Below are 14,161 nucleotides of genomic sequence, written 5' to 3' on the forward strand. Positions count from 1 at the left end.
GAGGGTATCTGGTTTGTTTCGGTTCTATAATCGAATCTCTGTATAGCTCCAGCTCTGAGATCCCAGCTCGCTGAAAGCTGGTTTCTGGGGTTTTATTTAGCTTCTGTATTTGTTACAATGTTTCAAACTGCAGGCTCAGAGGCTGGCAAGGCAGGCGTGGAAGGTTGGTTTCCTCCATCACTGAAGCAAGCAAGCCTCATGTTAGTTTCAAGCTGCCTGGCTGCTGGTCGCCATCTTGGCTGGCAGTTAATTTGCATATCGCCCTGATTAGCCAATGGGAAGGGTAGCCATTGTACACTAATTACCACGTTTCTCTTTTATTAGATAGGATAGTAAATATAGTTAATATTTCAGTAACAGTCTTTTTTGAATTTTGACTCAAATTTTATTCATACGTTAAGTGCATTTACACACTGATCTCAATAAAATAATGCATGTTGATTAATCTATGTGATCCTTTCAAAATCCTTCTCCTATCAGATGTCTCTAGACATGACATTCCTTTTAAATACTAGAATAGCACCTTATTAAATAATTTAATTTATTACTATTACAAAGTGAAAATGCACTTTTTTCAAAATCATTTCTTAAATTCATACTTCTTCTTCATAATAAATGCTTATATCAAAAGATGTAATCCATTCCTTAAGATACCAAAACTATGTGACAACTTAAGCCACCGTGATTCTGTGAATGATGTTTCTAATGAATGGCCTTGTATATTAAAACTTTTAGTTGCACTGCAAAATGTAACAAAACGGCACAAAGAAATCAAAATCACTTTATAACTGTGCGCGCACACACACACACACACACACACACACACACAAAATCCACCAAAGTCCCTCCATGCTAAAGTTATATATCATAGTACAAACAAGTAGAGGATCATCTCAAAAGAGTGTTATAAATAAGCCAGTGAAACGTGTGGTTTGGGGTACAGACTTCTTCTAGGGGGTTCTTTTCCAGTGAAGATTTCTTTAATGAAAATGTAGAAGTTTATTGGAAGCAGATACAAACTCCATCTGGGCAGGGGATTCCCCAAAGGGGATCCCCCTGGGGGGAACCCAAATGGGAAAAAGCCTGCTCTCTCTCTCTCTTTAATGGGAAAACCAATCTAAAAATGTGTTTCGTGTCCCTTTGTCTCCAGTTCATACCAGTATATGCTGCAGTTCTTTGTCTGGAACTGACCCTTTCTAATTGGACCCTTCCTTGATCTAGGACCCCGTGCTTTCCTCATTGGTCATTTTGCTACATGGTATTAGTTTCAAAGCTCAAAGTCCATGTGGTGCCCTCCCCCCACCCAGCTCCTCTCCCCTTATCTTGCAACATTCCTTTATCCTCTGTACAAGTAAGATAAGTATTTTGGCATCTCCAAGCCCCCATCTATGCATTCCTCTCCCATGGACGCTCTCTCAGTTGTCCTGGCTGGAGATGTTTTATTACCCCTTAGATCTAACTTATGGCTGTTTTCATCACTCAGACCAAAAATGTTACCATCTGCCTGGACTGCCACTCCCCCCTCCTTCCTGTCTACCTAACTAAGCTATCTAGTTAACCCTTATCACCAGCATATGTGTTTGTTTTAAAACTTAAAAAAAATGTAATTCCCTAAGGAATATTATGTTTAAGTCATTATTTCCATGTTAAAGTGCATTAATCCCTAAATTGATAACATGAACCACACTCTGAATTTAACTATTTAATTAAAAATTTAATCTAACAAGATAGCTGGGTTTATCAAGAGCCTGGTACTCCAGCTGGAGGAGTTGCTCTCATACAGGTGTCCTGTCTTCCCAAATACAATCACTGAGTTTGGGATATGGAGGCAACATGGTGAGTTATATATTTTTTTACTTCCCAGTAGAGGAATAAACATGGAACAGAATAATCGATAATCAAACACTTATTTAAAGCTGTCTGATATACTCTCAGTCAGATATAGAAAAATGAAAAATAACAGTAGTTCCCTAGAGGGGAAGCTCGCCATAGGAAAATGGGTCTCCTTGGGTAATCAAATTCAACGTTAGAGCCTCAGATATCAAAATCAAGTGTTGATTATCAGCACAGTATGCAGCTAATGCAGAATGCCCCCCAAAAAGCCAAAAAAAAACAAAAAAAAAGAATAACAATCCCCATCTGAGTGTTAGTTTCACAGTGAGAACTTGAGGAGAGTTAATTATAACATGCTGGATCACAAGGGACAGCTCTTGGACCCTCACTGCGTGTCATACTGAAAAGACTATCATTCTCTTAGCAAAAGGAGCCAAAGGAGCCATCTTATCTGCATGAATAAACACATAGAAGCGGCCATCATGAGGGAGCCACTGGATTTGCAAAGATAAGGGTTTTTCCTGTCCTGAGAATGAGGCCAAAATGATGACGAGGAAGAGTCACCAGCCAGTCGCTTTTCAGAGTTTTGCCTCATTGGGACATCTGATTCCTGGAAGGTTATCTCAGATGAATTTGGGAAAGACTGGTTCAAAAATAAGCATAAGTAACCCAGAAGACACTCAAGTTTTTATTTGGAATGAAACCTTCGAAAAAAGACCATAATAAGTAATTCTAGCAATTAATCTAATTATAAGACAGCCATTATTTTAAGTCCTTTATATTTAACTAGAGGCCTGGTGCACGAATTTGTGCACTGGTCGAGTCCCTCGGCCTGGCCAGCGATTTGGCTGATCAGGGCCATCTTGTGGGAGGTTGGCCGGCTGGAGGGAGGGACCACGGAAGGTTGACTGTAGGAGCATACTGACCACCAGGGGGGGCAACTCCTGCATCGAGTGTCTGCCCCCTGGTGGTCAGTGTGCATCATAGCTATCAGTCAGTCATCTGGTCATAATGGTCTCTTAGGCTTTTATATAGAGAGATGCTCCTTTCAATTCTCAAAACCACTCCATTTAACAGATAGGATAATTGGAGGTCCTAAGATATTAAGTAACTTGCCCAAGTACACACATTTAGTAACAGGTAGAATCACTGTTAGGACCCAAGAAATCTGATTCTAAAACTTTACTTTTAAAATCATTACCCTAACACAGGCTATTCTAGAAAATGGAAATTTACTGTGAAGATAAGGCTAATATCTGAAACAGTTGGGTTTCAGTTGAATTCCTGCTATTTACTTTAGTTTGTATGAAGAGTATTTAACTTACAAGACATAATTCTTGTATCTTCCCAACTGAAAGTTTAAGTCATTCCCACCAATGGAGCTTGAAAAACAAATATCTTTTTTTGATAAATAATCATCTTGCTATCAGCATCTAAGAGTTATTACCAGAAACATACCTTCTGCCAGACAGACGAATGGTATAATTTCTTATCCCAGCGCCTTGGGGTATGACAGGCATTTTGATTGTTATTCTTTTTATTGTGTTTACTTCTGGGATCTTCTTCTTTGAGGTTGCTATCCTTATCATTTGCTAGAAGCTACAAAATGAATTTTGCATTGAATTTGTGTTTTTTCCTTTGTATGCAAATATTATACTGCTTTCAAATGATAATATTATTGTTCACATTTTTATTAGAAGAACTCAAATATCAACACTGCTCTCTTTGAAGATGGTGATCTAAGTTTTTACATAATAAACATTTGAATTAAATTATTGGCTTGAAAGGATGTATTTTAACTTTTGATGACAGATACTTAAAAATGCTTTTGTCAGATTAATGAGGCACAGCCATTTGTTTCTCATCACTTTATTTTCATACATGGACACATAGCTGTGCTCTAATTCATGGATAATTATTTTTAGGACTAGAAGCATTTCTACACTCCAGGTTTCTATTTAAGATATGTATAAACAAGCTTAGATTTTTTCAACACATTTGCTACATTTAAGTGAAGATTTGGATATAAAAGTTGTTCTATCCCCTTCATTGCTCCTAAAATTTCAGATTAGAAGCGATTATATAGGAAACCTTTACAAAATGCGTTAAATATAACATATAAAATGAAACTTAATGCTTATAGCCTATTAATGAAAGTTAAATTGATAATTCATGAGATATAAAATGACCTTTTGTAGAGCAGCTGCAATCAATTACAACTGTCACAAAGAAAATTCACTCAACCAGGTTTAAGAGTATTAAACAACATCCTTATGAACACTGCCTCTCCATTAACAAAGCAGCTGCAAGATTAACAACTTCACTGCCTATTTGGAGATACTTAAAATATCTCAAATTAATGGTTCAGGAATTACAAGGGGATTTTAAAAATAAAATATTTTGAGAACTTCCATAATGGGTGCCTCTGAAGTCTGAAATCTGTATGTGAATGGGATTTGTTTGCTGGTCTTCACTGCCTTTCGAGATTGGCTGAGGTGAACATGTAGCATTAAATCAGATACCATCTCTTCCATGACGTTTTAAGGTGGTAAAGAAAGGAAAACCACTTCTGTTTCCCCTTTATATTCATGCAATTCTGCCTCTTCTCTTTAAGGAGCATTTATTAGTGACATCAGCCTTTGTTCATGCTAAACAAGACTGATTTACACCAAACTCCTGCTGAGAACAATTAGAGAATCTAGACACAAATACCTACTTGAAGACATAAAAGATGTAAGATTACAAAGAATAATTAGTGTGGATCTATGGAAGGATGGAAAGCTAGAGAGGAAAGTTTACAGCTTCTTCTAAGTATTTTCTCATTCAAGAGAAAGCACCAGAGAAACTGAGAGGATAAACAATACTTTAACAGCCTTGCTGTGTTAGGAAGTAGAAATTGGAGTTCAGAGATGGTAACCTGGTGAACCCATCTTGGTTTGAGATAAGTATGATCAATAAGGAGTTGAAAATCACAATAACTCAGGCTCAGACTTAAATCTACTCAGTCCTTGAAATTTGATTAAATTGATCCTGGATTGCTAGTATCTCAAAGTGCCGGGATGAAACAAGTAGGTATTTTGAGAGAGGATCATTTCATCTAAGACCAAACTATTTCTGCAGACAACTTTGCTGATACAATATTGAGCACACAATGTAAAAGAAATAATAAATTGAGAGAGTTAATGCCCTAGAAGCAGCCCAGACCAGTCAGGGACAGGAAGTTGGTAGATCCATAACCCAGCTTCTTCGTCCTTCAGTTGGGATAACTCTAAGGCACGTATTACACAGTCTCCCAGAATTCCCCAGTGAGACTGGGGTCCTAGAGTCCTGGGTGAGGCTGGAACCATCCTGGCCCTCCCTTCCTCTCTGTAAAAAATCAATAAAATATATTTTTTTAAAAAAAATGTAGTTCCTGTCTTTAAGAAAACTCACAATCCGGTGGGTGAGGGAGTAGGGAACACACAGTCTGGAGCCCTTGGGGGATGTCCGACTGCTGTGGAGGCAGGAGAGGCTTCTGTCACCACCATTTAGTTTGGCAGCCGTGAGCCTGGCTCCTCGCTAAGCAGCGCTCCCCCTGTGGGAGCATACTAACCACCAGGGAGCAGTTCCTGTGTTGAGCGTCTGCCCCCTGGTGGCCAGTGCACATCATAGCAACCAGTCATTCCACTGTTTGGTCGATTTGCATATTAGCCTTTTATTATATAGGAGATATATATATGCCTAAGCGAACATCGCAACCGAAACAACTGAACAGATGACTGAACGGGTTGCATGGGGCGACCAGGCCCGCAGGGGGGGTTAGTGAAGGACGACCAAATGACTGAAACAAGGGCTGCATGGGGCGACCAGGGGGCAGTGAGGGATGACCAAATGACCAAACAGCAGCCTGTGTGGGGCAACCAGACCAGCAGGGTAGGCAGTGAGGGGTGACGAGGCAGTAAGGGGCAACCAGGTCGATGGGGGTGGAGGCAGTTGGGGGTGATCAGGCAGACAGGCAGGTGAGCAGTTAGGAGCCAGTGGTCCCACAGGGATCAGGCCTAAACCGGCAGTCAGACATCCCTCAAGGGGTCCCTGATTGGAGAGGGTGCAGGCTGGGCTGAGGGGACCCCCCACCCCTGGGCACGAATTTTGTGCACTGGGCCTCAAGTATATAATAAAGAGCTAATATGCTAATTAGACCAAACAGCAGAATGACCATCCAGACGACCTTCCAGACAAACCTGGGGCTGCGAGGTCCGAGCTCCTTGCACATATTTCGTGCATCAGGCCTCTAGTGAATAAATAAATACCACATCATACATGAGAAAAGAAGACAATACAATAATGCCTTACAAGTCAAAGTAATTAATAGACAGAAATATAAACTCATGGGTAGGGTTTTCATATGTAGCAAATATAATAGAAGAAACCCTGTTAAACTTGAATTTCAGATAAATATTGACAATCACTTGCAATATTTGAAATATACATATACTAAAAGATTATGCATTGCTGATCTAAAACTCCACTTGATGTCTATCTGAAATTCAAATCCACCTCGGTATTCTTTATTTTATCTGGCCATTCCACCAGAGGGGGCCCACATATTAGACTTCCCTGAATCAGATTTTAAACTAACTATGCTAACAAAGATTAGGGAGCGAAAATATAGGCAAGAGAGAAAAGACAACACAAAGTCACCAGGTCTTAGCAGCAGTTGCAGACAGGACATGGATCGGGCAGATGAGATAAACCATCACTGCAGAGGCGTGTGAACCCACAAACACAGCAGTTGGTTCAAGGCACCCCTCCTCCTTCCACCTCCAGAAGAGCCAGGAAGGAGACTCAGTCTTCATACCCGTCTCTAACGGTGCTGAGCTCTTAGTTAAAGTGAAGTCATCCAATAGCTCATGTACGACTCCTCTCTGTAGTTAATTTCAGAGTAAACTGAATATAGAAAGTGAAATGAAAACATTTACCACAGACAAGGAGGAGATTTGGAAAAATGAAGTTTGTTTATTCCTCAGCAGGGTGAGAGCTGTTGAGGAAGACCAGTGAACCATAGATGTAATTTTGTCTTCCAGATTCATTTTTTAAGGATAATGTTAAAGGTACTGTTTTGTTTTTTTACAAAGTATTTTCACTGCCCTAAAATCTCCTCTGTGCTCTGACTATTCAATTTATCCTCTTACTCCACCCTACTCCCTCTATTCCCGCAAACCCTGGTGATCACTGATCTTTTTAAATGTCTCCATAGTTTTGCCTTCCAGAATGTCACATAGTTGGAATTATACAAAATATAACCATTTCAGATTGGCTTCTTTCACTTATTAATATGTATCTATGGCTCCTCCATGACTTTTCTGGATTGATAGCTCATTTCTTTTTAGCGTTGAGTAATAGTCCATTGTCTGAATGTACCCCACACATTTATTTATCAATTCACCTACTGAAGGACATCTTAGTTGCCTCCAAGTTTTGGCAATTATGAATAAAGCTGCTAAAAACATCACATGCAGTTCTGTGTGGACATAAACTTTCAACTCCTTTGTGCAAATATCAGGGAACACAATTGCTGGGTTGTATGGATGAGAGCATGTTTAGTTTTGTAAGAAATCTTCAAACTGTTTTTCCAAAGTGGCTGTGCCATTTTATATTTCTACGAGCAATAAATGAGACTTCCTGTTGCTCCACGTTCTCACCAGCATGTTGTCGGTGTTCCAGATTTTGGCCAGTCTAATAGGTGTTAGCGGTATCTCACTGTTGTAATTTGCATTTCCCTCATGACAGATGATGTGGAACATCTTTCCATATACTTCTTTTCTATCTATATATCTGCTTTGAAGAGGTGTCTTTTAAGATCTTTGGCCCATTTTTAATTGGGTTGCTTGTTCCTTATTGTTGATTTTAAAAGTTCCTTGTATATTTGGATGACAGTCTTTTATCTGATATGTCTTAAGCAAGTATTTTCTTCTAGTCTGTTGCTTGTATTCTCATTTTCTTGATATTGTCTTATGCAGAGCAGAAGTTGTTCATTTTAATGAAGTTCAGCTAATCAGTCATTTCTGTCATGAACTGTACCTTTGGTGTTGTATCTAAAAAATCAGTGCCATACTCAAGGTAATCCAGGTTTTCTCTTATGTTATTATCTTCTAGGAGTGTTACAGTTTTATATTTCACAGGTCTGCGACCCATTTTGAAATCATTTTTGTGAAGGGTGTAAAGATTGTGTCCAGATTCATTTTTTTGTATGTGGATGTCCAGTTGTGCCAGCACCATTTATTGAAAAAACTATCTTTGCTCCATTATATTGGCTCTGCTCTCTTGTTAAGAATCAGTTTATTGTATTTATATGGGTTTATTTCTAGGCCTTCTACTTCTGTTTCATTGATCCATTTGTCTATTGTTTCACCAACACCACAATGTCTTGATCACTTTAGTTTTATAGCAAATCTTAAAGTTGGGTAGTATCAGTCCTCCTACTTTGTTCTTCTCCTTCAATATTGTGTTGGTTACTCTGGGTATTTTTGTCTGTCCTTGTAAACTGTAATATCAATTTATCTATACTCAACAGTAACTTGGTGAGATTTTAATTGGGATTGCACTGAATTTATAGATCAAGTTGGGAAGGACTGACATCTTGACAATATTGAGTCTTCCTATCCATGAACATGTGATATCACTCCATTTACTTAGTACTACTTTGATTTCTTTTATTTTAGCATGAATGAGTGTTAGATTTTTGTCCAGTGTTTTCTCTGCTTATATTGACATAATCATGTGATCTTCATTTTTAGCCTGTTTATATGATTACATTAGTTGATTTTAAAATGTTGATAAATTCCACTGGGGTGTGGTATATAATTCTTTTTTACATTGTTGGAGATGATTTGCTAATATTTTGTTAAGGCCTTTTGCATCTGTATTTATTAGAGATATTGATCTTTAGACTTTTTCCTTTTAACATTTTGTCTGGTTTTGGTAATGCTGAAGTTATGAATTAAGTTAGAAAGTATTCCCTCTTTTATACTCTGAAAGAGATTGTAGAGAAATGGTATGTTTGGTAGCTTTCTGTTTGGATGGTTATTAAGTATTGATTCAATTTTTAACAGATTATAAGCCTATTCAGTTGTATGACTTTTGGCAAATTATATTTTTCTAAGAATTAGTCAATTTCACCTAGATTATCAAATTTGTGTGTGTTTTTCATAATATCCTTTTAGTGTACATAGGTTCTGAAATAGGAATTTTAGGGGTAAAATAGAACAGGTTTAGGAAATTTTGGAAATTAAGGGGACCATGGAGGAAGCACAGGGTTGCAGAGCAGCAGAAGGTATATTTCCATAGAATAGGGGAGCTGAAAAGCTGCAACAGGTACATTTCCATAGAATGAGGGAGCTGGGAACAGCAAAAGGTCTATATTTACAAATTAAAGAGAAGGAAGCCCTTCATTCAGAAGGAGAAGAAGAAAGTCCAGGAAGGAAGGGCGGGGGGAGGGAAACCTCACATGTCCCTTGTGAGGTTCAACCTTTGAGCCCAGGAGATACTATAGTAACCAGTCTAAGGGAATAGTGACCAATCAGAGGGGATCTCAAGGCACAGGATCTGCAGCCTTTATAAGCCACAGGGAAAAGGAACTCCATGAGACCCTTTTCCCCCTCCCTCAAATATCTTTGCTTTTCAAGGTCTTGGAAGGTTTGCTCTGGTTGTCCATATGGCTTTTCCAGGAGGGCCAGTGTTAGTTATGGTTTTGCACCATTTACAGTGCAAAGTTCGAGCCATGGATTCATTCTTCTATTCCGGCGGACAAAGAATCCAGGTTCCAATCCAAAAATTCTGTTTCAGTTCTATAGTGATGACTTCTCTTTCATTTCTGATATTTATACACTATTTCCTCTCTTTTTTTCCCCTCATTAACCTGGTTAGGGCTTAGTTATTTTGTTGATCTTTTCAAAGGACCAGCTTTTGGTTTTGTTGATTTTCTCAATTAATTTCCTGTTTTAAATTTTATTGATTTCTGCTCTAGATTTGATTATTTTTTCTCTTCTTACTTTGGATTTAATTTGCTTTTTTTTCTAATTTCCTTAGGTAGAAATTTAGATTATTGATTTTCAACCTTTTTCTTTTCTAATATATGCATTCATTGCTATAACTTCCCTCACTGCGTTTACTACATCCAACAAATTTCAGCGAGTTGTGTTTTCATTTTTATTTAGTTCAAGTTATTTTAATTTCTCTTGAGAGTTCTTTGACTCATTCCTTAGAACTGTGTTGTTTAATTGCCAGGGATTTGGTATTTTCCTGTTATATTGCTGTTATTGATTCCTAGTTTAATTTATTGTGGTCTGAGGGCAGATAGTGTTTGATTTCTAATGTTTTAAATTTGTTAAGGTGTGTTTTATGGTGGAGGGTGTGTTCTATCTTGAATTTCCATCTGAACTTAAGAAGAATGTGTATTTTGCCATTGTTGGGAGAAGTAGTCTATTTGTCAAATATATCCAGTTGATTATGGTGTTACTGAGCTTAACTATGTTATTATATGTTGCTTTTTCACTTACAGTTGACATACAATGTTACATTAGTTTCAGGGGTATATCCCAGAGATTAGACATTATATAACTTATGGAGTGATCATCCCAATAAATCCTGTACCCGTCTGACACCTTGCATAGCTATTAAAATAATTACATCCTCATGACTCTTCTGTAAGAACCAATTTGTTATCCATCCCCCAAACCTGTCTCCTATTTGGCAATCATCAAAATCTTCTCTGTATCTATGAATCAGTTTCTGTTCTGCTTGTTTATTTTTTAGATTTAATTGTTGATAGATATGAATTTATTGCCATTTTACTGTTTATATTTTTGTCTTTTTTTCTTCTTTTCCTTAAAGAAGGGATCTCTACACTCCTCATGTTCTCAGCATATCATTTCTAATATTCCTGAAGCTTGTTAAGAGTTTTCCTTAATACCCCATTACCTATGCACATATTTAAGCGGAGACTGTATTCTCAGAAAGTATAACTGTGTAACCTCGAATCAATGTTCTTTTTGACCAACATTTTAACCCTTCTAAAATTAAGCACTCATGGCATTTTAAGAAATACTAATAGCTAACATTCAATAAGCATTTACCACAGGCCCAGTCTCTTTTAAGTATATTACATGTATTTGTACAGCAACTACTCAAAATACCTCTGAGACAGGATTATTTGATTCAAGACTATTTGACAAATTTTAAATGTAAGTCACACCATCAGGAAATGACCACTTAAAACTCTATCTATACTGCTTCTCTACTTTTGCTTTCTTTAAAAAATAAATATTTTTATTGATTTCAGAGAGGAAGAGTGAGGGAGAGAAATAGAGATAGAAACATCAATGATGAGAGAGAATCATTGATTGGCTGCCTCCTGCATGCACCCTCCTGGGGATCTGGCCTACAACTTAGCATGTGTCCTGACTTGGAACTATGACTTCCTGGTTCATAGGTTGACGTTCAACCACCTAGCCAAACTGGCTGGGCTACTTTTGCTTTCTTCAACAATACTTTTAAAAATCAACAATTTTTTGTCTTTCAATAATAATTTACTTTTTTTATTCCTATTAAGTAGACTTTATCTTTTTCTTTTCTCTTCCTTCAATTATCTGCTACCACATATTACTTGTGTTTTTAATGAGGAAGAATCTTCTTCATTCTTTGTCATTCATTTCTTTAAAGCAGTGATTTTTCAAACTTTTTGATCTCATGGCATACAAACTAATTACAAAAATTCTGTGGCACACCAAAAATATGCTACATTTTTTGTTAATATGACAAAAAGAAAAACCCACAGATATAATTATGATTCATTCACACCAAATAACTATTGTGTTGGCTGTTGTCATTTTTTTTAAATTTGATAATCTCAGGGGAAAGAGGTCAGTGCCCCTGACTAAATAGTCAGATATTGTATGTTTTAAAATTCCTGTGGCATATTGGCTGAAAATCACTGCTTTAAAGAGATATTCAAGCCCAATTTGAGTAAGAACAACGTTGCTATACTTTTGTTTTAAGTTGCTATTAAGTTTCTTTTTACTGGCTCTGTTACACTTTTCCTTTGAAGGAAATAAACTATAGATGAGAAGCCTGATGAAATATAAGCCCTATTTAAAAAAAAAAAGAAACTTATTAAGTAAGAGCCTTAAGGGAGAAAAAAGATTACCAGAAGTCCAGTTGTAGCAAATCTCCATTTTCTGACTGTAGTAAACATAGTGCTATATGCTATTAACTGATTTTGAAATCAAATCCACAGGCCATGCATGGCTCAATATGGCTGTAATAATTGCTACACTTTAGATATTGAACCAACTTTTAAAGTCAGAGATAATTTTCAATACATACATGTTTAGGTTTTGTCCATCTCTCTAATACAAGCTAAATAATTTGTGGGAATGTGTTAGTACTGTCTACATAAGCAGTGACTTTGCAGCAAGGTTACAGAATATGTTGTTATGTGAACCACCTACAAAATTATTTATAAAGAAATAAATATTAGAAATATGCACATGAACTTAGAGAACACATCTAGTTGGAAAGAATACTTGTAACTTTCCTATTAGAATTTCAATATAAAATATTAAATACTTGGCACAAAATCCATGTTCTAACATTATCTGATGGCAGTAACTATGACTAATTTTTAAGGCACAAGACCCCACATGACTTCCATGTTCACCCCTTTATATATATGTTGCTGATACGGAATTTTTGGACCATAACCCGGATTCTTTGTCTGCCGGAGTTGAAGAATAAATCCATGGACGGAGGGTAGTATAACAAAGGTGGAGATTTACTGGAGAGCAAGTAGAGACTCCCACGTGGGGAAGGGGGAAAGGTCCCACTGAGTTCCTTTTCCTTATGGCTTATAAAGGCTGCAGATCCTGGTGCCTTGATATCCCCTCTGATTGGTCACTATTTCCTTGGACTTGTTACTATAGTAACTCCTGGGCTCAAAGGTAGAACTTCACATGGGACATGTGAGGTTCTCCCCACTTCCTTCCTTATTGTTTTCCTATTCCCTTTGGGCTTCCTTCTTCTCCTTCTGGATGAAGGGCTTCCTTCCCTTTATTTTGTAAATATGGACCTTTTGCTGTTCCCAGCTCCCTCATTCTACGGAAATGTACCTGTTGCAGCTTTTCAGCTCCCCCATTCTATGGAAATATACCTTCTGCTGCTCTGCAGCCCTGTGCTTCCTCCATGATTCTCTTAATTTCCAAAATTTCCTAAACCTGTTCTATTTTATCCCTAAAGTTCCTGTTTTATTGCTATATGCTATTGCATTATAACTCTTCTCTTTGAACCAGGTAGTTCCCACTAGCAACAAACCATAGCTGAAAACCAAAGAAAGGCTTGGAAAAGCATTAATATCATATCTAATTATTGAAAGAAACTTTGAAATTGACATTGCAGAACTAAGGTTTCTGGGTATATTTGACATATTTTGTAAGAAAATCCAATGTATTTTTATGTAACATTGTATACTTTTTTTGTTGCTAATCTTCACCAGAAGATATTTTTTCCAATGATTTTTAGAGAGAGTGGAAGGGATGAGAAAGATGAAGAGAGAGAGAGAGAGAGAGAGAGAGAGAGAGAGAGAGAGAGAGAGAGATGTGAGAAAGGCATCAATCAATTGCCTCATGCATGTGCCCCAACAAAGATTATTGCTTTGAGGAAGTAGAGCAAATATCCTTAGTTGATGATCTAACAGTCATTTCCCCTGACACTTCTCTCCTGAAAAAGTATTTACTACATTCATCTATTCCAGGGGTAGGGAACGTCTGGCCCGGCCGTATAAGCCCATGAAATCATTTGCTCTGGCCCTGCCACGCATTAGGGGTGAGTTAATTAAATGACCAAATAGAGTAGATTAATTTTTAAGTTGATAATTCTGTATGGCCCACAAATGATGTTATCAAATCCAAATAGTCCTCGGCAGAAAAAAGGTTCCCCTCCCCGATATTCACTCTTGGACATAATGCTTGGGAAGGATCATAACTTGGGAGGAAAGTAAGGAGAATGAGCAGAGAACCCGCCCAGGTGCCTTGGTATCCCTGAGCTCCTTCATGCACTAGCATTGTAGTCATCCTCCTTCAGAAACTGTGCAAGTGGGAAAGTGAAACTCATTGTCATATTACTGGAAGGTGCATCTTTCTTTTATTGCAGGAAAAGCATCTGAAGCACGAATGATGAAGAGTCAAGTTATAACCAAGTCAGGAAGAAAGTATATTTCAGACAGAGAAAATGGCTGGTATAACGACCGTATAACTGGAATAAGCTTTCAAAAAAGAACATAATGTGACTGGGGCTT

Source organism: Myotis davidii, unplaced genomic scaffold (assembly GCF_000327345.1).
Source record: "Myotis davidii unplaced genomic scaffold, ASM32734v1 scaffold179, whole genome shotgun sequence".
NCBI lineage: Eukaryota > Metazoa > Chordata > Mammalia > Chiroptera > Vespertilionidae > Myotis > Myotis davidii.